The sequence below is a fragment of the Oncorhynchus mykiss genome, chromosome 10 (genome assembly GCF_057628025.1).
Source record: "Oncorhynchus mykiss isolate SJ-2025 chromosome 10, ASM5762802v1, whole genome shotgun sequence".
Classification (NCBI taxonomy): Eukaryota; Metazoa; Chordata; class Actinopteri; order Salmoniformes; family Salmonidae; genus Oncorhynchus; species Oncorhynchus mykiss.
The window spans coordinates 52,271,777-52,295,584 of NC_143031.1; the positions used below are offsets into that span (position 1 = coordinate 52,271,777).

The 23,808-nt window shown below is 43.3% G+C and overlaps 2 long non-coding RNA genes across 8 annotated transcripts in view; one reads left to right on the plus strand and one right to left on the minus strand.

The window, feature by feature from the left end:
* Positions 1 to 23,808, plus strand: part of LOC149980063 (uncharacterized) — a 145,175-nt gene that overhangs the window by 13,123 nt on the left and 108,244 nt on the right. The window lies entirely within an intron of this gene.
* Positions 19,268 to 23,808, minus strand: part of LOC149980064 (uncharacterized) — a 200,878-nt gene continuing 196,337 nt past the window's right edge. The window contains exon 3 of the long non-coding RNA XR_016483805.1: positions 19,268 to 19,379. This is a non-coding gene — a long non-coding RNA (uncharacterized LOC149980064). The remainder of the gene's footprint in view (positions 19,380 to 23,808) is intronic.

Sequence of the window (23,808 nt, forward strand, 5' to 3'; positions counted from 1 at the left end):
CTTAGCAGTGTGCTTTGGGTCGTTCACCTGTTGGGAGGTGAACCTTCGTCCCGGTCTGAGGTCCTGATCGCTCTTGAGCAGGTTTTCATCAATGGTCTCTCTGTACTTTGCTCGATCTTTCCCTCGATCCTGACTAGTCTCTCAGTCCCTGCCATTGAAAAACAGCCCCACAGCTTGACGCTGCCACCACCCTGCTTCACCGTAGGGATGGGGCCAGGTTTCTTCCAGACGTGATGCTAGGCATTCAGGCCAAAGAGTTCAATCTTGGTTTTATCAGACCAGAGAATCTTGTTTCTCATAGTCTGAGAATCCTTTAGGTGTCTTTTGGCAAACTCCAAGCGGGCTGTCATGTGCCTTTTACTGAGTAGTTGCTTCCATCTGGCCACTGCATCATAAAGGCCTAGTTGGTGGAGTTCTGCAGAGATGGTTGTCCTTCTGGAAGGTTCTCTCATTTTCACAGAGCAACTCTGGAGCTCTGTCAGAGTGACCATCTGGTTCTTGGTCACTTCCCTGACCAAAGCCATTTTTACATATTTAAAAAAAAATGTAACCTTTATTTATCTAGGCAAGTCAGTTAAGAACAAATTCTTATTTGTCTTCTATTTACAGGTGTGTGCCTTTCCAAATCGTGTCCACTCAATTGAATTTACAACAGGTGGGCTCCAATCAAGTTGTTGAAACATCTCAAGGATGATCAGTGGAAACAGGATGCACCTGAGCTCAATTTCAAGTCTCATAGCAAAGGGTCTGAATACTTTCTAAAAAACTGTTTTCGCTTTGTCAATATGGAGTATTGTGTGGAGATTGTTGAAAAAGAAAATACCCAATTTTATAATAAGGCTGTAACCTAACCAAATCTGGAAAAAGTGAAGGGGTCTGAATACACTACATTTATCTGTGTGTGTGTTTGTGTATGTATTGGTGTGTGTGCACTCAATTTAATGTTTCATAAGAAACTGGAGCTCATCCTCAGCATGCGGATTCTGGGTCCAACAGCCTGAGCTCAGAGCATCCAGAACATTATTCACCCGACAACGACAAGCATCAACAGCCTCACATCACAATACATCATCCACAGCTATCTGGATCTGATTATACATTTTGGAACAACAGTTGACCTTTTGGGCTCACTGAAAACAATTATTCAAATAGCTGTCTCAGGAAAAATACTCTGTCTGTCATTGTCAGCAGCATAGAAGCTTAATGAAGAGCAGAGTGGTTATCTACAGTATCTCCTGATGAGGATAAAACAACCATGAAAGACCCTGGTCCTCCAGAGGGTCCACTGACGCACACACACGCACACGCACACACATGCACGCACACACACTCAAGTCTAGTCAGTGATTGCCTGTTTGTCACTCAACTCTCCCAGGCTCTCAGCATATGGATCTGGGGTTTGGTGGCTGTGGTTCTGCAGCTTAAGGCTTTGCTGGATCCACCACCACCACACCCATGCTGACTCAACACTAGACACCCATAGGCAGGCCCAAGCCGGGGTGGGAGTCATTCTGCTGCGCCTGGCAGCAGCTTCACAGCCCCAGCCGTTGGGAGAAGGGTCACACTCGTTGATCCCACACACAACATCCACCAACGGCTTAAAAGACTTCAGAGCTCCTCTGATGGGATGAACCATGAACCACCCACGGACTAGGCTTTGTGTGTGTGTGTGTGTGTGTGTGTGTGTGTGTGTGTCTGTGGGTGTGTGTGTGTGCGTGTGTGTGTGTGTGGGGGGGGGGGGGGGGGGGCGCTTGTGGAGTGTGTAATGTTCCTTTATCTAACTTTAGGGTCAGCTGTGTTCCTTCTCATTTTCTCATTCTTCATTGCCAGATTTGGGAGATTATTTCAGCTGAAGGGTGACATTGTGACATTTTACTCAACACATTCTTACTCAGTGACTTATGCAGAGGAGCCTAGAAAAACAACAGCTATCACACAGTCAGTGTGCACCTTCCTTTCAAAAAAATACAAATGCTCTCACAATTTCATCACTTTTTTCACACAATTTAATGCCAAACGTTTCTGTTTTATGGGACACAGCATTTGTGGGAGTGGATCCTTACACGTGGAACCAATCTTCTTTGGGATAATGAATTCTGCAGGTGGTGGGGAGTCGTTTGTGTGCTACACTAAAGGCGAGGGAAAGAGACCACATACTAAAGCAAGGCTGAGCTAACCTTTTTCTAGCAGCATCTCCAGTGAAGAGATATTGTAGTACTATATTGGGATCCCGTTTTACTTCTGCTCTGGTGAGACCTTTTCTCGAATAATCTGCCCACCATGGTCGTATTGTTCCTCTCCGTCTTCTCTTTCCATGTATAGTTGAAACACACTATGCTCCTAACTTTCTTGACTTTGCTTTTAGAGGAGGGCTAAAGACATTTAAATATTACCGTTAAGATGTGTTATCTTTTCAAGAGCAAATTCATGTTATCTTAATATTTGTAATGTCTTTATCACAAGAAAAACCTGGATTGGGATAACATTTCATTGGAGTGGTATATTTTCCACTAAAGACTGACTTAGGACAGATATTTGCTATCAGTTATGAGTTACTAGAGTCTTCATAGGAAACCAACATTAAGATTTGTTCCAGTACTTTACTTGGATATCCTTATGTAATGTCATGCCTGGGTCCATGTGATGTGTCTTTCCAAAAAATATGTGGCACACCATCGGAACCCTCAGCTGTTTGAAAATAAAATGGATGGCTTTGTCTTGGATGTGAAAGAGAGGAGAGGGGGAAAACAGAATATTCTATGAATGAGTCACTGAGTGAAAAGCTGTGCGATCTGGGCCCATGCTTGAGGTGAGAGGGAAGGAGAGAATGAGAGAGAAACCTTAGAGAGGGGGAGGGAGGAAGAAAGAATGAGAGAGAGAGAGAAGGAGAGGGGGGAGAGAGAGGGAGGGAGGGAAGGGAGGGTGGGAGAGAGAGGGCTAGAGAGAGACAGAGAGAGGATGGAGGGAGAGAGAGGGGAGAGAGCAGGAAAGAGAGGGAGGGAAGGTTGGTGGGGGAGATTGCATACTCCTCACATCCTCTCTCTTCTCTCTTCATCTCCTTAAAACCCATTGAAGGTGAAGGTCTATCTAAAAAAAGGACATCCCAACCACTTTGCAGTGTCGGCACTGTTACTTCCTACCTAATGGGTAAGAGGACGTCACTTCTACGTTTACAATCAATCAAGCAAAATTATGTTTGGCCTTTTTTTTTTACATCAGCAGTTATCACAAAGTACTAAAACAGTAACGGCCTACACCAGAGAAACTCGGGATATACAGGGCACCATTGTACCTGCCATCTCTTTCTCCTTGTGTGGTCATATCCTGTTCCTGTTTAGGCACCTGAACAGTCGAGTACAGGGCTGTGTTCAGTACATTTGTACATTCTGGAACGTTTAATTAAACGGATACGGTGCTGTACTGAACAACCAGTGAATAAAATGGGGAGGGGTAGGGGAAAGCTGTCAGCATGTCCACTGCCCTTTAAACACGTCACTCATTGCTTCAAGCCACACTTCACCACACCCACCAAACGGGAGAAAACGTACTTCAAAGTCTGTTCAACAACGTTTTGGGGAGACATGTCGTCCTGTACTAACCATTCCGCAAAAGTTCAAGCAAACTGAGCACACCTCAGGTGGGCTCTCCCGTCAACATGAGGCTTCTGCTGCTCCAGCCCCAAATACACACAGGTTCACACACACACTATTAGTAATGTTCCCCTATTTACATGTTTGTGTGTATGTGTACTGTGTGTCTGAGGTGAGGGATGATAAACCAGTGTTTGAGAAGAGGTGTCTGGTGTGGGAGGAAGACATGCAGATGCACTCCAAATTCCTGGACAGAAAGGTGCCATATTAGTCTTTCCCTACACCCTAGCATTACCCCCCTACTCTCACCTCAGCCCCTTACTCCTACACCACTACCACCTAAGTTTACAACATTACCTGATCTGGGTGTGTGTGTTTTCCAGGCCTCGTACCTGTGGCAGCACCCCGGAACTCAGCGGGATTGTTTTTCATGTCTAAAATCCTTGCGAGAATGACAAAAATCCGTGTGAGAATGACCCAACTCCTTGTGAGAATGTTTTTTATTTTTTATATTTTTTATTTAACCTTTATTTAACTAGCAAGTCTCTTAAGAACAAATTCTAATTTACAATGACGGCCTACACCGGACAAAGCCGGGCGGCGCTGGGCCAATTGTGCGCCGCCCTATGGGACTCCCAATCACGGCCAGTAGTGATACAGATTGAATTCAAACCAGGGTGTCTGTAGTGACGCCTCTAGCACTGAGATGCAGTGCCTTAGACCGCTGAATGACTCAACTCCTTGTGAGAATGACACATCTTACTGAGACTGAGACCATCCTAATATGGACACCATAATATATATTTTACCTTGTAGGAACATTTCAAGAACATTTAGAAAATGTTATATTTAAGTTTTACCTAATATTACTACAACATTCTCAGCATGCAAATATTTAGCTACTTAAAGCAGATAGGAATAAATACCCATTATGTTTCTCTCCAGATTTAATGACAATTTGTATTTGATGACTATTTTGTAGTTGATATAAAGGCACATGGCAATTACATGTTTTATACTTCATATTTTGACAATCTGCACATGTGGGGTTAGAACCTGAAATGTTTGCAAGGTCTTTTATCCCCTGCACCACCAGAACAGTTCTCTTACAACTTATTCTTTCAGTATATAGCCATGGCAGTATGTTCAATCAGGAATTCCATACATCCTTTTTAACCTTCTGAGACATAACTAACCCAGGGAAACACTGGTAACTGGCTTATTCTCCATCACTTCAGCCATCCTCTTTATATGCTGCATACTTCTGGGCCAATATTTACAAGCTATGAGTGCTGACCTAGGATCCCTTTTTCTTTTCAGATCATGAAAGTTAAGACAGGGGGGACCATATCAAGCGTCTGAAAGTGGGAATTACATGTTGAACAGTGAATTGTCTCACAATGTAATTTTTCTGACTGGATTTCTAAATCTGGATGAAATAAATACTTTTTTAATAGATTATATCTGAGCCTCAATTATACAGTAAAAAAAGTAAAGAAACATGCGGGATTGAACTTGCAATCTTCAGGTCTAGAGCCAGACCATTAAAACTTGTTATGGCTGGGGGCAGTATTGAGTAGCTTGGATGAATAAGGTGCCCAGAGTAAACTGTCTGCTACTCAGGCCCAGTTGCTAATATATCCATATTATTAGTAGATTTGGATAGACAACACTCTGAAGTTTCTAAAACAGTTTGAATGATGTCTGTGAGTATAACAGAACTCATATGGCAGGCAAAAACCTGAGAAGAAATCCAACCAGGAAGTGGTAAATCTGAGGTTTGTAGTCTGTCTATGGGGTCAAACTTCTTACGGCTTCCACTAGATGTCAACAGTCTTTCGAACCTTGTTTGATGCTTCTACTGTGAAGTGGGGGCAAATGAGAGGGGAATAAGGTTTGCCAGAGAGCCACGAGCTGGCCACGCGCGTTCACGTGAGAGTTAGCTTGAGTTCCATTGCATTTCTGAAGACAAAGGAATTCTCCGGTTGGAACATTATTGAAGATTTATGTTAAAAACATCCTAAAGATTGATTCTATTAATCGTTTGACATGTTTCTACGGTCTGTAAGTTCCTTGTTGACTTTCCGTCTGCACCTAGTGGTCGCGCGTCATGAATTTGGATTACTGGGCTAAAACACGTGAACAACAAGGAGGTATTTGGACATAAAGTATGGACATTATCGAACAAAACAAACATTTAATGTGGAACTGGGATTCCTGGGAGTGCATTCTGATAAAGGTCATTAAAGGTAAGTAAATATTTATAATGCTATTTCTGACTTCTGTTGACTACACAACATGGCGGATATCTGTTTGGGTTGTTTTGGTCTCTGAGTGCTGTACTGAGATTATTGCATGGTGTGCTTTTTCGGTAAATATTTTTTGAAATCTGACACAGCGGTTGCATTTAGGAGAAGTGTATCTATAATTCTGTGCATAATAATTTTATCGTTTTTCAATGTTTATTATGAGTATTTCTGTAAATTGATGTGGCCCTCTGTAAAATCACTGAATGTTTTGGAACTACTGAACGTAACGCGTCAATGTAAACAGAGATTTTTGGATACCAATATGAACTTTATCGAACAAAACACACATATATTGTGTAACATGAAGTCCTATGAGTGTCATCTGATGAAGATCATCAAAGATTAGTGATTAATATATCTCCATATCTGCTTTTGTGACTCCTCTCTTTGGATGGAAAAATGGCTGTGTTTTTCTGTGACTTGGCTCTGACCTAACATAATCGTTTGGTTTGCTTTCGTCGTAAAGCCTTTTTGAAATTGGACACTGTGGTGGGATTTACAAGAAGTGTATCTTTAAAATGGTGTCAAATACTTGTATGTTTTGAAGAATTTTAATTATGGGATTTCTGTTTTGAATTTGGCGCCCTACACTTTCACTGGCTGTTGTCATATCGATCCCGTTAGCGGGATCTCAGCCCCCTTCTAATGCATTTGAATTTTTTTTTTAAATGATGGGGTGTTTTTTTACTCGCATGTATTCACATGTGTGGTATGCCAGCAAGCATAAACTACTGTGAGTTAACCCCTTCTGTGTAAGTTATACTTTAGCCTTACTCTTTTCCTATGACATATCCTGAATGATTTCTGTTCTCTTTCAATCCATCTTCAGCGCAGTGAGCTCATGGTAAGCTCCTATACACTGCATGCGTATGTGATCTGATATACCTGCACCAAACCCCAACACAGTGCCCACCCACCTGAGAGAGAATGGATGTGATAGTGTTGGGTAATAAAACAGACTTGTTTAGTCAACGAAATAGCTCTCTCAAAAGTATATCCTATTCCGATCGCCTCCACCAGAAATACTATAGATCATTTGAACAATTTGTGTCATAAATGGTGAGTTTCAGTGTTTTCACACTGCGGCCAAAATAGTTTTCTAAACGGCCCGATAGGGGATTTTCTGAATCTGAGCTCTCAACATTGTTCTGTTGGAACATCAACATTTATTGCTGCAATGAAACCCTCCATTTTCATTTTCCTCCAGTGTGTGTGTGTGTGTGTGTGTCTGTGTGTGTCTCCATGCATGGATGAGTGCATGCACATTCGTGTGTGTGTGTGTGTGTGTGTGGGTGTGTGTGTGTGTGTTTGGGAGTTATATCAGGCCCTTTGAGCCATAATACAGGCTGCCAGCTCTAAGGGGTGGCAGTGGCCAGTGTTCTTCAGTATTCTTACAGCAGCATCTGTCAGTTATGGGCTGATATTGAATAATAAGGCCGGTTCCAAGGTTGGGAATTCATTCCAATACTCTTGGAACTTAATTAATATCTATGGGAGTGAAATCTGAGCCAAAGTATGTTTTCTCTCTTCTTTGTGGTAAACTAAATGATGGAAAAAGGTGTCTGTGCAGAAACAAAGAGATACTATTAGAGATCCCAGCATGTGTCGGAGATACAACCCTGACAGAGGTCCTGTGTGTGTTTGTAAGCAGTCATTAAACTCACTTATTTACTGGTCTGTCCTGTGTTGACACGTACATCATTCAGTGATATCATACCCCAATCTGGCACACTGGCCCAGACCCAAAGTCACACCTGCATCAAGAGAACCGTGCGTGAGAGTGTGAGTGTGTGTGTGTGTCTGAGCCTGTATGTGTGTGTGTGTGTGGTGCTGAAAGGCCCCTGGACTGCTGTGACAGTCATAATGAAGACGTACACCTCCGTAGGGGCCGAACCCCAGCTCCTGCCACTGCACATCCCTGGGAAGCAGCCAGAAGAGGAAGAGCAGATCATTATTTGGACAGCATGGTTGGGGAGGCTGGGGTGTTGAGTGAAGGACAGCGGGGAGGGGCTCTGGGACAGTATGGTGGAGGTGTTGAGTGATGCACAGTGTCTCACTAAACAGGCGTGTGAGCACATGACAAGATATTTGGACTTATGCTGCGTCCCTGAATGTGCATAACTAAGCGAATCAATGATGTCTCATTGAATGTGTTAGTAATATGTTATGAATTATCTATGAATAAGGTCAGAAGTTCACCGCATTTGACGTGGGGCGGTAGGTAGCCTAGTGGTTAGAGTGTTGGACTTGTAACCGAAAGGTTGTAAGATCGAATCCCTGAACTGACAATGTAAAAATCTATCGTGCTGCCCCTGAACAAGGCAGTTGAAGGCAGCATCTGTTTCTAGGCCATCATTGAAAATAATAATTTGTTCTTAACTGACATGGCTAGTTACAGTGCCTTGCGAAAGTTTTCGGCCCCCTTGAACTTTGCGACCTTTTGCCACATTTCAGGCTTCAAACATAAATATATAAAACTGTATTTTTTTGTGAAGAATCAACAACAAGTGGAACAACATTTATTGGATATTTCAAACTTTTTTAACTAATCAAAAACTGAAAAATTGGGCGTGCAAAATTATTCAGCCCCCTTAAGTTAATACTTTGTAGCACCACCTTTTGCTGCGATTACAGCTGTAAGTCGCTTGGGGTATGTCTCTATCAGTTTTGCACATCGAGAGACTGACATTTTTTCCCATTCCTCCTTGCAAAACAGCTCGAGCTCAGTGAGGTTGGATGGAGAGCATTTGTGAACAGCAGTTTTCAGTTCTTTCCACAGATTCTCGATTGGATTCAGGTCTGGACTTTGACTTGGCCATTCTAACACCTGGATATGTTTATTTTTGAACCATTCCATTGTAGATTTTGCTTTATGTTTTGGATCATTGTCTTGTTGGAAGACAAATCTCCGTCCCAGTCTCAGGTCTTTTGCAGACTCCATCAGGTTTTGTTCCAGAATGGTCCTGTATTTGGCTCCATCCATCTTCCCATCAATTTTAACCATCTTCCCTGTCCCTGCTGAAGAAAAGCAGGCCCAAACCATGATGCTGCCACCACCATGTTTGACAGTGGGGATGGTGTGTTCAGCTGTGTTGCTTTTACGCCAAACATAACGTTTTGCATTGTTGCCAAAAAGTTCAATTTTGGTTTCATCTGACCAGAGCACCTTCTTCCACATGTTTGGTGTGTCTCCCAGGTGGCTTGTGGCAAACTTTAAACAATACTTTTTATGGATATCTTTAAGAAATTGCTTTCTTCTTGCCACTCTTCCATAAAGGCCAGATTTGTGCAATATACGACTGATTGTTGTCCTATGGACAGAGTCTCCCACCTCAGCTGTAGATCTCTGCAGTTCATCCAGAGTGATCATGGGCCTCTTGGCTGCATCTCTGATCAGTCTTCTCCTTGTATGAGCTGAAAGTTTAGAGGGACGGCCAGGTCTTGGTAGATTTGCAGTGGTCTGATACTCCTTCCATTTCAATATTATCGCTTGCACAGTGCTCCTTGGGATGTTTAAAGCTTGGGAAATCTTTTTGTATCCAAATCCGGCTTTAAACTTCTTCACAACAGTATCTCGGACCTGCCTGGTGTGTTCCTTGTTCTTCATGATGCTCTCTGCGCTTTTAACGGACCTCTGAGACAATCACAGTGCAGGTGCATTTATACGGAGACTTGATTACACACAGGTGGATTGTATTTATCATCATTAGTCATTTAGGTCAACATTGGATCATTCAGAGATCCTCACTTAACTTCTGGAGAGAGTTTGCTGCACTGAAAGTAAAGGGGCTGAATAATTTTGCACGCCCAATTTTTCAGTTTTTGATTTGTTAAAAAAGTTTGAAATATCCAATAAATGTCGTTCCACTTCATGATTGTGTCCCACTTGTTGTTGATTCTTCACAAAAAAATACAGTTTTATATCTTTATGTTTGAAGCCTGAAATGTGGCAAAAGGTCGCAAAGTTCAATTGGGCCGAATACTTTCGCAAGGCACTGTAAATAAAGGTTAAAAAAATAGTGCTGACATATTAGCATGTTTATCAGGCATGTTCAGTGAAATATATGTCCTAATTGTGTGGTATATTGTTTCCAATATACCAGGAGACCTATGATCCATCCAGTCCTATGGCCACTCCAGTAAACATCATATCCAATCAAAAGTTATTTGTCACATGCTTCATAAAGATCAGGTGTAGACAAACAGTGAAATGATTACTTATGGGCCCTTCCCAACAATGCAGAAAAAAAATTAGAAAAATAATAACACAAGGAAGTGAATACACAATGAGTAATGATAATTTGGCTATATACACGGGACACCAGTGCAGAGGTACTAGGTAATTGAGGTAGATATGACCATAAAACTACAAATAAAGTGACAGATAATAAACAGTAGCAGCATCGTATGTGATGAGTCAACATAGTTAATGCAAAAAGGGTCAATGCAGATATTTTTACATTTTATTTCACCTTTATTTAACCAGGTAGGCAAGTTGAGAACAAGTTCTCATTTTCAATTGCGACCTGGCCAAGATAAAGCAAAGCAGTTCGACAGATACAACGACACAGAGTTTCACATGGAGTAAAACAAACATACAGTCAATAATACAGTATAAACAAGTCTATATACGATGTGAGCAAATGAGGTGAGAAGGGAGGTAAAGGCAAAAAAAAGCCATGGTGGCAAAGTAAATACAATATAGCAAGTAAAACACTGGAATGGTAGATTTGCAATGGAAGAATGTGCAAAGTAGAAATACAAATAATGGGGTGCAAAGGAGCAAAATAAATAAATAAATTAAAATACAGTAGGGAAAGAGGTAGTTGTTTGGGCTAAATTATAGGTGCAGTAATCTGTGAGCTGCTCTGACAGTTGGTGCTTAAAGCTAGTGAGGGAGATAAGTGTTTCCAGTTTCAGAGATTTTTGTAGTTCGTTCCAGTCATTGGCAGCAGAGAACTGGAAGGAGAGGCGGCCAAAGAAAGAATTGGTTTTGGGGGTGACTAGAGAGATATACCTGCTGGAGCGTGTGCTACAGGTGGGAGATGCTATGGTGACCAGCGAGATGAGATAAGGGGGGACTTTACCTAGCAGGGTCTTGTAGATGACATGGAGCCAGTGGGTTTGGCGACGAGTATGAAGCGAGGGCCAGCCAACGAGAGCGTACAGGTCGCAATGGTGGGTAGTATATGGGGCTTTGGTGACAAAACGGATTGCACTGTGATAGACTGCATCCAATTTGTTGAGTAGGGTATTGGAGGATATTTTGTAAATGACATCGCCAAAGTCGAGGATTGGTTAGGATGGTCAGTTTTACAAGGGTATGTTTGGCAGCATGAGTGAAGGATGCTTTGTTGCGAAATAGGAAGCCAATTCTAGATTTAACTTTGGATTGGAGATGTTTGATATGGGTCTGGAAGGAGAGATAGTCCGGGTATCTATTTTGTTAACTCTTCAACTAACTATTTAGTAGTCTTATGACTTGGGGGTAGAAGCTATTCAGCGTGCTGCTGGTCCCAGACTTGTGCATCGGTACCGCTTGCCATGCAGTAGCAGAGCAGACAGTCAATGACTGGCTGGAGTCGTTGAACATTTTAAGGGCCTAACTCTGACACCGCCTGGTATAGAGGTCCTGAATGGCAAGGAGCTTGGCCCCAGTGATGTACTGGGCCATTCGCACTACCCTCTGTAATGCCTTGCGGTCGAAGGCCGAGCAGTTGCCATACCAGACAGCGATGCAGCTTTAGAAACTTTTGAGGATCTGAGGATCCATGCCACATCTTTTCAGTCTACTGAGGGGGAATAGGTTTTGTCGTGCCCGCTTCATGACTGTCTTGATGTACTTGGACCATGTTAGTTTGTTGGTGATGTGGATACCAAGGAACTTGAAGCTCTCAACCTGCTCCACTGAAGCCCCGTCGATGAGAATGGGGCTGTGCTCGGTCCTCTTTTTCCTGTTGTCCACAATAATTTCCCTTGTTTTGATCACGTTGAGGGAGAGGTTGTTGTCCTGGCACTAAACAGCCAGGTCTCTGACCTCCTCCCTATAGGCTGTCTCGTTGTTGTCAGTGATCAGGCCTACCACTGGTGTGTCATCTGCAAATTTAATGATGGTGTCGGAGTCGTGCCTGGCCGTGCAGTCATGAGTGAACAGCGAGTACAGGAGGGGGCTGTGCACGCACCCCTGAGGGACCCCTGTGTTGAGGATCAGCGTGGCGGATGTGTTGTTACCTGCCCTTACCACCTGGGGGCGGCCCGTCAGGAAGTCCAGGATCCAGTTGCAGAGGGAGGTGTTTAGTCCCAGGGTCCTTAGATTAGTGATGAGCTTTGAGGGCACTATGGTGTTGAACGCTGAGCTGTAGTCAATGAATAGCATTCTTACATGGGTGTTCCTTTTGTCCAGGTGGGAAAGGTCAGTGTGGAGTGCAATAGAGATTGCAATATCTGTGGATCTGTTGGGGCGGTTTATAAATTGGAGTAGGTGTAGAGTTTCTGGGATGATGGTGTTGATGTGAGCCATGACCAGCCTTTCAAAGCACTTCATGGCTACAGACGTGAGTTCTACGGGTCGGTTGTCATTTAGGCAGGTTACCTTTGTGTTCTAGGACACAGGCACTATGGTGGCCTGCTTAAAACATGTGTTGGTATTACAAACTCAATCAGGGAGAGGTTGAAAATGTCAGTGAAGACACCTGCCATTTGGTCAGCACATGCCTGGAGCACACGTCCTGGTAATCCGTCTGGCCCTGCAGTCTTGTGTACGTTGACCTGTTTAAGGGCCTTACTCACGTCGGCTACGGAGAGAGTGATCACACACAGTCGTCCGGAACAGCTGATGCACTCATACATGCCTCAGTGTTGCTTGCCTCGAAGAGAGCATAGAAGTGGTTTAGCTCGTCTGGTAGGCTCGTGTCACTGGGCAGCTCTCAGCTGTGCTTCCCTTTGTAGTCTGTAATAGTTTGCAAGCCCTGCCACATCCGACAAGTGTCGGAGCCGGTGTAGTATGATTCAAACTTAGCCCTGTATTGACGTTTTGCCTGTTTGATGGTTCGTCGCAGGGCATAGCGGGATTTCTTGTAAGCTTCCGGGTTAGAGTCCCGCACCTTGAAAATGGCAGTTGCCTGTAATGGGGCCTCCCGGGTGGCGCAGTGGTTAAGGGCGCTGTACTGCAGCGCCAGCTGTGCCACCAGAGACCCTGGGTTCGCGCCCAGGCTCTGTCGTAACCGGCCGCGACCGGGAGGTCTGTGGGGCGACACACAATTGGGCTAGCGTCGTCCGGGTTAGGGAGGGCTTGGCCGGTAGGGATGTCCTTGTCTCATCGCGCACCAGCAACTCCTGTGGCAGTCCGGGCACAGTGCACGCTAACCAAGGTTGCCAGGTGCGTGGTGTTTCCTCCGACACATTGGTGCGGCTGGCTTCCGGGTTGGATGCGTACTTTGTTAAGAAGTTTGGGTTGTGTATCGGAGGTCGCATGACTTTCGACCTTCGTCTCTCCTGAGCCTGTACGGGAGTTGTAGCGATGGCTTCTGGTTGGGGTATGTACATACAGTCACTGTGGGGACGACGTCCTCAATGCACTTATTGATAAAGCCAGTGACGGATGTGGTGTATTCCTCAATGTCATCAGAAGAATCCGATGACATGTTCCAGTCTGTGATAACAGTTTGACCATTTTTTTATAGTCACTGGTTCTTCCTGCTTTAATGCATCTGAGTCATTATGCCATAGCTAATCCTCTAGCTTTTGACAACATATATAACTATAAACACATGTTGTAACTTTACTCACAGAAGTCTGGTGGTTTATACACATTCAGCTAGCTAGCATACAGCCAAAGATGCTCCTTGTTCTCTCTGGGATACAGCAGTACCGGTACATACAGATCAATGACTGTATATGATCCAGATACGTCTGAGTGAATGTGAACTATCCATGATGCTCTGGTGATGACCTCTTAACCAAGCAACAATAAACAACAACACATTCTGTCTTTAGGGTCATCACTAGTTACCACAGCCACCAAGTCATAAACCCCGCCCTTTTCTACAATTTATTTTCTTAAAATATGATTTTAAACCTAACCTTAACCACATTGTTAACCTTATGCCTAACCCTAACCCTAAAGCATTTTTGTTTTCATTCATTCTTTCTATATAGCCACGTTTTCTTTGTGGCTGTGGAAACTAGTGGAAACCTATATTTAGGGTAGTGTTCAAAGGATTAGCCATAACACTGGTTATGGCTGGTTCTGAATCTAGTATGTCATAAGCATGTAGGGAACACTTTGCCATCTAATGTTATCTCAAATGGGTGTTCTTGTGCGGGGTCATGGATGCTGAAATACATGGGTAGAAACATTCAAAGTATGCTGTGTTAGAGCTTTGAATACTTTGTAGCACCACCTTTTGCTGCGATTACAGCTGTAAGTCGCTTGGGGTATGTCTCTATCAGTTTTGCACATCGAGAGACTGACATTTTTTCCCATTCCTCCTTGCAAAACAGCTCGAGCTCAGTGAGGTTGGATGGAGAGCATTTGTGAACAGCAGTTTTCAGTTCTTTCCACAGATTCTCGATTGGATTCAGGTCTGGACTTTGACTTGGCCATTCTAACACCTGGATATGTTTATTTTTGAACCATTCCATTGTAGATTTTGCTTTATGTTTTGGATCATTGTCTTGTTGGAAGACAAATCTCCGTCCCAGTCTCAGGTCTTTTGCAGACTCCATCAGGTTTTGTTCCAGAATGGTCCTGTATTTGGCTCCATCCATCTTCCCATCAATTTTAACCATCTTCCCTGTCCCTGCTGAAGAAAAGCAGGCCCAAACCATGATGCTGCCACCACCATGTTTGACAGTGGGGATGGTGTGTTCAGCTGTGTTGCTTTTACGCCAAACATAACGTTTTGCATTGTTGCCAAAAAGTTCAATTTTGGTTTCATCTGACCAGAGCACCTTCTTCCACATGTTTGGTGTGTCTCCCAGGTGGCTTGTGGCAAACTTTAAACAATACTTTTTATGGATATCTTTAAGAAATTGCTTTCTTCTTGCCACTCTTCCATAAAGGCCAGATTTGTGCAATATACGACTGATTGTTGTCCTATGGACAGAGTCTCCCACCTCAGCTGTAGATCTCTGCAGTTCATCCAGAGTGATCATGGGCCTCTTGGCTGCATCTCTGATCAGTCTTCTCCTTGTATGAGCTGAAAGTTTAGAGGGACGGCCAGGTCTTGGTAGATTTGCAGTGGTCTGATACTCCTTCCATTTCAATATTATCGCTTGCACAGTGCTCCTTGGGATGTTTAAAGCTTGGGAAATCTTTTTGTATCCAAATCCGGCTTTAAACTTCTTCACAACAGTATCTCGGACCTGCCTGGTGTGTTCCTTGTTCTTCATGATGCTCTCTGCGCTTTTAACGGACCTCTGAGACTATCACAGTGCAGGTGCATTTATACGGAGACTTGATTACACACAGGTGGATTGTATTTATCATCATTAGTCATTTAGGTCAACATTGGATCATTCAGAGATCCTCACTTAACTTCTGGAGAGAGTTTGCTGCACTGAAAGTAAAGGGGCTGAATAATTTTGCACGCCCAATTTTTCAGTTTTTGATTTGTTAAAAAAGTTTGAAATATCCAATAAATGTCGTTCCACTTCATGATTGTGTCCCACTTGTTGTTGATTCTTCACAAAAAAATACAGTTTTATATCTTTATGTTTGAAGCCTGAAATGTGGCAAAAGGTCGCAAAGTTCAATTGGGCCGAATACTTTCGCAAGGCACTGTAAATAAAGGTTAAAAAAATAGTGCTGACATATTAGCATGTTTATCAGGCATGTTCAGTGAAATATATGTCCTAATTGTGTGGTATATTGTTTCCAATATACCAGGAGACCTATGATCCATCCAGTCCTATGGCCACTCCAGTAAACATCATATCCAATCAAAAGTTATTTGTCACATGCTTCATAAAGATCAGGTGTAGACAAACAGTGAAATGATTACTTATGGGCCCTTCCCAACAATGCAGAAAAAAAATTAGAAAAATAATAACACAAGGAAGTGAATACACAATGAGTAATGATAATTTGGCTATATACACGGGACACCAGTGCAGAGGTACTAGGTAATTGAGGTAGATATGACCATAAAACTACAAATAAAGTGACAGATAATAAACAACTATTTAGTAGTCTTATGACTTGGGGGTAGAAGCTATTCAGCGTGCTGCTGGTCCCAGACTTGTGCATCGGTACCGCTTGCCATGCAGTAGCAGAGCAGACAGTCAATGACTGGCTGGAGTCGTTGAACATTTTAAGGGCCTAACTCTGACACCGCCTGGTATAGAGGTCCTGAATGGCAAGGAGCTTGGCCCCAGTGATGTACTGGGCCATTCGCACTACCCTCTGTAATGCCTTGCGGTCGAAGGCCGAGCAGTTGCCATACCAGACAGCGATGCAGCTTTAGAAACTTTTGAGGATCTGAGGATCCATGCCACATCTTTTCAGTCTACTGAGGGGGAATAGGTTTTGTCGTGCCCGCTTCATGACTGTCTTGATGTACTTGGACCATGTTAGTTTGTTGGTGATGTGGATACCAAGGAACTTGAAGCTCTCAACCTGCTCCACTGAAGCCCCGTCGATGAGAATGGGGCTGTGCTCGGTCCTCTTTTTCCTGTTGTCCACAATAATTTCCCTTGTTTTGATCACGTTGAGGGAGAGGTTGTTGTCCTGGCACTAAACAGCCAGGTCTCTGACCTCCTCCCTATAGGCTGTCTCGTTGTTGTCAGTGATCAGGCCTACCACTGGTGTGTCATCTGCAAATTTAATGATGGTGTCGGAGTCGTGCCTGGCCGTGCAGTCATGAGTGAACAGCGAGTACAGGAGGGGGCTGTGCACGCACCCCTGAGGGACCCCTGTGTTGAGGATCAGCGTGGCGGATGTGTTGTTACCTGCCCTTACCACCTGGGGGCGGCCCGTCAGGAAGTCCAGGATCCAGTTGCAGAGGGAGGTGTTTAGTCCCAGGGTCCTTAGATTAGTGATGAGCTTTGAGGGCACTATGGTGTTGAACGCTGAGCTGTAGTCAATGAATAGCATTCTTACATGGGTGTTCCTTTTGTCCAGGTGGGAAAGGTCAGTGTGGAGTGCAATAGAGATTGCAATATCTGTGGATCTGTTGGGGCGGTTTATAAATTGGAGTAGGTGTAGAGTTTCTGGGATGATGGTGTTGATGTGAGCCATGACCAGCCTTTCAAAGCACTTCATGGCTACAGACGTGAGTTCTACGGGTCGGTTGTCATTTAGGCAGGTTACCTTTGTGTTCTAGGACACAGGCACTATGGTGGCCTGCTTAAAACATGTGTTGGTATTACAAACTCAATCAGGGAGAGGTTGAAAATGTCAGTGAAGACACCTGCCATTTGGTCAGCACATGCCTGGAGCACACGTCCTGGTAATCCGTCTGGCCCTGCAGTCTTGTGTACGTTGACCTGTTTAAGGGCCTTACTCACGTCGGCTACGGAGAGAGTGATCACACACAGTCGTCCGGAACAGCTGATGCACTCATACATGCCTCAGTGTTGCTTGCCTCGAAGAGAGCATAGAAGTGGTTTAGCTCGTCTGGTAGGCTCGTGTCACTGGGCAGCTCTCAGCTGTGCTTCCCTTTGTAGTCTGTAATAGTTTGCAAGCCCTGCCACATCCGACAAGTGTCGGAGCCGGTGTAGTATGATTCAAACTTAGCCCTGTATTGACGTTTTGCCTGTTTGATGGTTCGTCGCAGGGCATAGCGGGATTTCTTGTAAGCTTCCGGGTTAGAGTCCCGCACCTTGAAAATGGCAGTTGCCTGTAATGGGGCCTCCCGGGTGGCGCAGTGGTTAAGGGCGCTGTACTGCAGCGCCAGCTGTGCCACCAGAGACCCTGGGTTCGCGCCCAGGCTCTGTCGTAACCGGCCGCGACCGGGAGGTCTGTGGGGCGACACACAATTGGGCTAGCGTCGTCCGGGTTAGGGAGGGCTTGGCCGGTAGGGATGTCCTTGTCTCATCGCGCACCAGCAACTCCTGTGGCAGTCCGGGCACAGTGCACGCTAACCAAGGTTGCCAGGTGCGTGGTGTTTCCTCCGACACATTGGTGCGGCTGGCTTCCGGGTTGGATGCGTACTTTGTTAAGAAGTTTGGGTTGTGTATCGGAGGTCGCATGACTTTCGACCTTCGTCTCTCCTGAGCCTGTACGGGAGTTGTAGCGATGGCTTCTGGTTGGGGTATGTACATACAGTCACTGTGGGGACGACGTCCTCAATGCACTTATTGATAAAGCCAGTGACGGATGTGGTGTATTCCTCAATGTCATCAGAAGAATCCGATGACATGTTCCAGTCTGTGATAACAGTTTGACCATTTTTTTATAGTCACTGGTTCTTCCTGCTTTAATGCATCTGAGTCATTATGCCATAGCTAATCCTCTAGCTTTTGACAACATATATAACTATAAACACATGTTGTAACTTTACTCACAGAAGTCTGGTGGTTTATACACATTCAGCTAGCTAGCATACAGCCAAAGATGCTCCTTGTTCTCTCTGGGATACAGCAGTACCGGTACATACAGATCAATGACTGTATATGATCCAGATACGTCTGAGTGAATGTGAACTATCCATGATGCTCTGGTGATGACCTCTTAACCAAGCAACAATAAACAACAACACATTCTGTCTTTAGGGTCATCACTAGTTACCACAGCCACCAAGTCATAAACCCCGCCCTTTTCTACAATTTATTTTCTTAAAATATGATTTTAAACCTAACCTTAACCACATTGTTAACCTTATGCCTAACCCTAACCCTAAAGCATTTTTGTTTTCATTCATTCTTTCTATATAGCCACGTTTTCTTTGTGGCTGTGGAAACTAGTGGAAACCTATATTTAGGGTAGTGTTCAAAGGATTAGCCATAACACTGGTTATGGCTGGTTCTGAATCTAGTATGTCATAAGCATGTAGGGAACACTTTGCCATCTAATGTTATCTCAAATGGGTGTTCTTGTGCGGGGTCATGGATGCTGAAATACATGGGTAGAAACATTCAAAGTATGCTGTGTTAGAGCACCAGCATGGTTCTAATTATAGGAGGATTGGACATACCTATGGTAACTGAAATATCAATGAATCCCCAGTCAATGGGGAAATCCAGAGCAAAAGAATAGTGGACTAGAATAAACCTACTGGCTTTCTGTAGATTGGAATACATTTTATTCCATTTCAAAGTATTTAATTTGCAATTGTAACAGTTGTTGCGAATTGGTGCTGTGTCCACTTGGTAATCCCAGTGTGTTCAGGCCAAATTTCACCTATTAGAATGATTTAGTCGGTCAAATTGTGTAAACATCCTCACTTTATTTCAACAGTACAATTCATTAAAAAACTTTATTTTTATAACAACCAATGATTCAGCCTCTGTCCATCTGGTCTCACGCAGCACAGCAGTCCTGTAAAACACGACACATGAGTATAGTTAGGTCATTGAAGCTATTGTAGGCGTAATCCTAACTTGAGATCTAGGTGCTTTGACTTTTGAGCAAATCATGCTGTAATGTCAGATGGAGATTTACTGCAGAAACTATGTGTTGATATGATTCAGCCCCGTCTGTCATGGCTCCAGATCCAACATCAGTATCCTAGTGCTAGGATTCCGTGACTTACCACTATAGTTGAATGAATGTGTAGACTGCACTCTAGGTGAATCCCCTCAGTGTGAGGTGTTAGAACACATTTACTGTGTTGATGGCTGCAAATGCTTTCTCATCCGGAATCTGGAGGGATGATTACACAGTGCATCATCCCTATAGCAGACATGAAACACAGAGGTATATTACAGTTGAATAGTGATTTTTGTCTGTCATAAACCACATTTCCATTCACAGTTTTCATGCGAGTAAAGTTAAACGTATAAAAAAATATAGAACAGCTGAATTGGAAACAGGAAGTTCCCCTACAATTTTAAAAATGCCTACATATGATTTGTTAATTCGATATGGTGGGGAATCTTTTTGTGTCTGTAAAATGTATTCTGTGAGAAATAGTGGTGGAAAAGTTTTTATGCTGCAAATATTGATATAATAAGCATCATATTGAAGCAAACTTGAAGTCACACAATTATATTGTGTGTGGTCCTCCCACTACAACTCAGGAAACCATGCAGTTTATTAGGCTACAGATTCAATAAATTATGAACTTCACAGGGTGTTGAAAATGTACGCTTAATGCTCCTTTCCTATAAATATTAAGGGTCTTCTTCTGGTGACATGACGATCGATGCTTGACTGCCATTTGACAAATATAAATATTCTTGCTCTTATACATAATAATCTCATCATGTAGACCCGCACGGACTACCCGCACTGTATGTGCAAGCTGTTGACTAGAGCGCATGTGCAAAGACTATTTAATGCAAAAGTTTTTGTGACAAAACATACAAAACTATTGGTAGAGTTGAAAATGCGATGAAAACACATTGAACTTATTTGGTACATGAAAACTTAAGCAAAATAATATATTTTTGTGTATCCTACTTATGCACTGATTTGTCAAATTCAGAGCAGAGATAGACTGGGATAGTCACGCTTTCCAGCAGCTGTTAGTATGGCCCTGGATTACCCACAACATCCTGGAACAGAGCCATGAAGTGGTAGGCCACACAATCTCACAGAATGGGACCGCCGAGTGCTGAAGCCGGTAGCGCGTAAAAAATTGTATGTCCTCGGTTACAACACTCACTGCCTCCGGAAGCAATGTCAGCGCAAGAACTGTTCATCGGGAGCTTAATGAAATGGTTTTCCATGGCTGAGCAGCCGCACACAAGCCTAAGATCACCATGCACAATGCCAAGCGTCGACTTGTGCGGTGTAAAGCTCTCCACCATTGGACTCTGGAGCAGTGGAAACTCTCTGGAGTGATGAATCATGCTTCACCATCCGGCAGTCTGATGGACGAATCTGGGTTTGGCGGATACCAGGAGAATGCTACTGTACCTGCCCAATGCATAGTGCCAACTGTAAAGTTGGATGGAAGAGGAATAATGGTCTGGGACTGTTTTCATGGTTCAGGCTAGATCCCTTAGTTCCAATGAAGGGAAATCCTAACACTACAGCACAGAATGACATTCTAGACGATTCTGTGCTTCCAACTTTGTGGCAACAGTTTGGGGAAGGCGCTTTCTTGTTTCAGCATGACAATGCCCCCAAGCACAAAGCGAGGTCCATACAGAAATGGTTTGTTGAGATCAGTGTGGAAGAACTTGATTGGCCTGCACAGTGCCCTGACTTCAACCCCATCAATCTCCTTTGGGATGAATTGGAATGCCGACTGGGGGGACCAATTCTATATTAATGCCCATGATTTTGGAATTAAATGTTTGATGATCAGGTTTCCACATACTTTTGGTCATGTAATGTAACATTTCATCTGAGTAGGTGGGGAGAGGCAAAGTGAAATAGCCAAGCCAAGCAGCTAATTATTCTAGTTGATATGTTATTATGAGAACCACTGTAGTTTCTTCTTGTGTGTCAGAAACTCACCCCTGCTCCTCTGTGGGGATTCTTTGCACAGAGAAATCACAAGCCTGCGGTGGGTCTGTCTGGCAGCCAATCTTGTGCTAGAAACCTATACACAGCTGTACATTGTAACCTAGAGAGTTTTGGATCAATTTTGCCCTAAACCTTGAATTTTGGTAGCTAGCAAGGTAACTTGAACTGAGCTCATTTCATTTGGATCTTTTAATTGCATACTTTTATCACAGCTAGCTAGTCAGCATAAACATTTCATTTAATAATGTAGCTAACTAGAAGAAGCATGTTTATTATTGACATTTGATCAGTTAACTAGCTAGCTAGCTGAGAAGCTCTCTTTAGTTAAGGTCTTGCCGTCGGAACAGTGTCTTCATTGAGTCGAAGCCTCGTTTGAAAGACCACCTCCACAAGTAATTTGAAAAGGACTCCGGGGTGAAATGCGTATTGCAGAATGACACGCATACAGTTTCTTCCGACTCTTCCAAGCCAAGGAAAGTCATCTACTGGCAGTAAACATGAGGATGTAGACGTCAGGAGGGCAACCGGCAACCCTATATGCACCATTGCAAAAATGGACAGACAGACAAATGTATAAAGCTACAAACAGATAGACAAACAGATACAGAAGTGAGAACGATAAACAAATGTATAAAGCCACAAACAGACAAAAGGATTTAGACAGACAGAAAGACAGACCAAAAAAACCAGAAGCAATGGCAAATGGACTTCAAAAGGCTGTTTGGCTCAGTCGCGAAGAGGAATATCGTTTTAGGTTTTTCTAATAGAAAAACAATCAGGCCACGCTGGTAGGTGGTAACTTTGCAATAAAACCCACCCCTGAAACGAAATGTAGGTTAAAAAGAATTTGCACATCATCTTATAGGAAAATACACTGCATTGGCAATGATTTACACAAAGTAGACCATTTGGATTTGTAACTTTAATCCCAAATATATCATACGTTGACTAAAATGATGACTTATTGACTTATATCACTGTGCAACATCATGGGTAAGCTCTCGCCTTTGTATTTCAGCTCTTACCCTTACGCCCACTAGTGTGGGTGTAAGGGTAAGACATGCCATGTAACTATGGCCAGTTATGGAATTTTCTTTGGCGGTTGCATTGGTAGAAATGTTGAAGTGAGCTCCCCAAGCCAGATTATTTGTCAAAATCTAGGATCACATAGTAGGACATACCGTAATTTACATTTGCTACTAGAGGTCACCAGGGGCATTTGTAATACAACATGTTGTGTATGAAACCGTTTCTCTGTAGTATGTGTTTTCAATCATGGTCAAGCAAGCCAGGAAACTCAGTATACAGTATTCTCAGAAATCATTGAAGGTTTAGAATTACATTTCACTGTAATATGCCACAAACTGTAAAATGGTTCTAGCCAATAAACCAAGACAGAAAATATTGTCAATAATTTAAGATTGTCGATTACCTTTTTTCATGAAACCACTGAGTATGATGTTTTTTAATCTAATGGCAAATTGAGCAGCAGATTTATTCAATCAAAATGAGTAAGCAGCTTTCCAGGTAAGTAAAAAACAGCCTGCAGAGAAAGGTCATGCTTTACTTGTACGCTGTTGTAAAAATGTAGAGGTCCACAAAGCATCTGAGGACCGGAGTTAGCATTACAATCCTCTGTTGAAATAGAAAAGTATTTTCCACATTACGCCATGCACCTATGCCTCTGATTTTCTCATCTCATATTCACATCTGCCACTTTTTCTTACTTTTCCAACTATAAATGGCTTTCCAGTCTCTAGGAATATGACTTGTAAATCCTTGTCATTCATAACGTTTCCGCTGCCTTTAAATTACATTACATCCCTCCATGCCAACTGCCTGCTGAGTATAATATAATAAACAATTGAGACGGAGAAGTTACATTCAACAATGGTGCAGTTGTGATGGACGACCTAGTGGCTGAGGCTGAAGTCCACGCCATCCCGGCCTCCGATAGAACGCCCAAATATCACATCTGTAACTGGAAACACTGGATGAAAGAATTGAGCTAAAAGCATTGGACAGACCAGACAAAGTGTCTCGACAAAGATTCATTATTATTGAGCCCACCTCAGTACTACTCTCATCCTACTCTCTGCAACCGTATGCAATATAATATGGATTAGGGGATCGCATCTGAGCCAATGAGAATACAACTAAGGGTATCCAATTAACTTTTTTAGCCAAATGAAGATGAATTATAGACAATGTGGTTATAACTTACAAGGGATACAGAGCCATTATGTATGTGGCTGTTATGATGACTCAAGGATCTGCAGAGCAGTAGGCACAGAAATGGACATCAGCACAGCATTATGGAACAGTTAAGGGG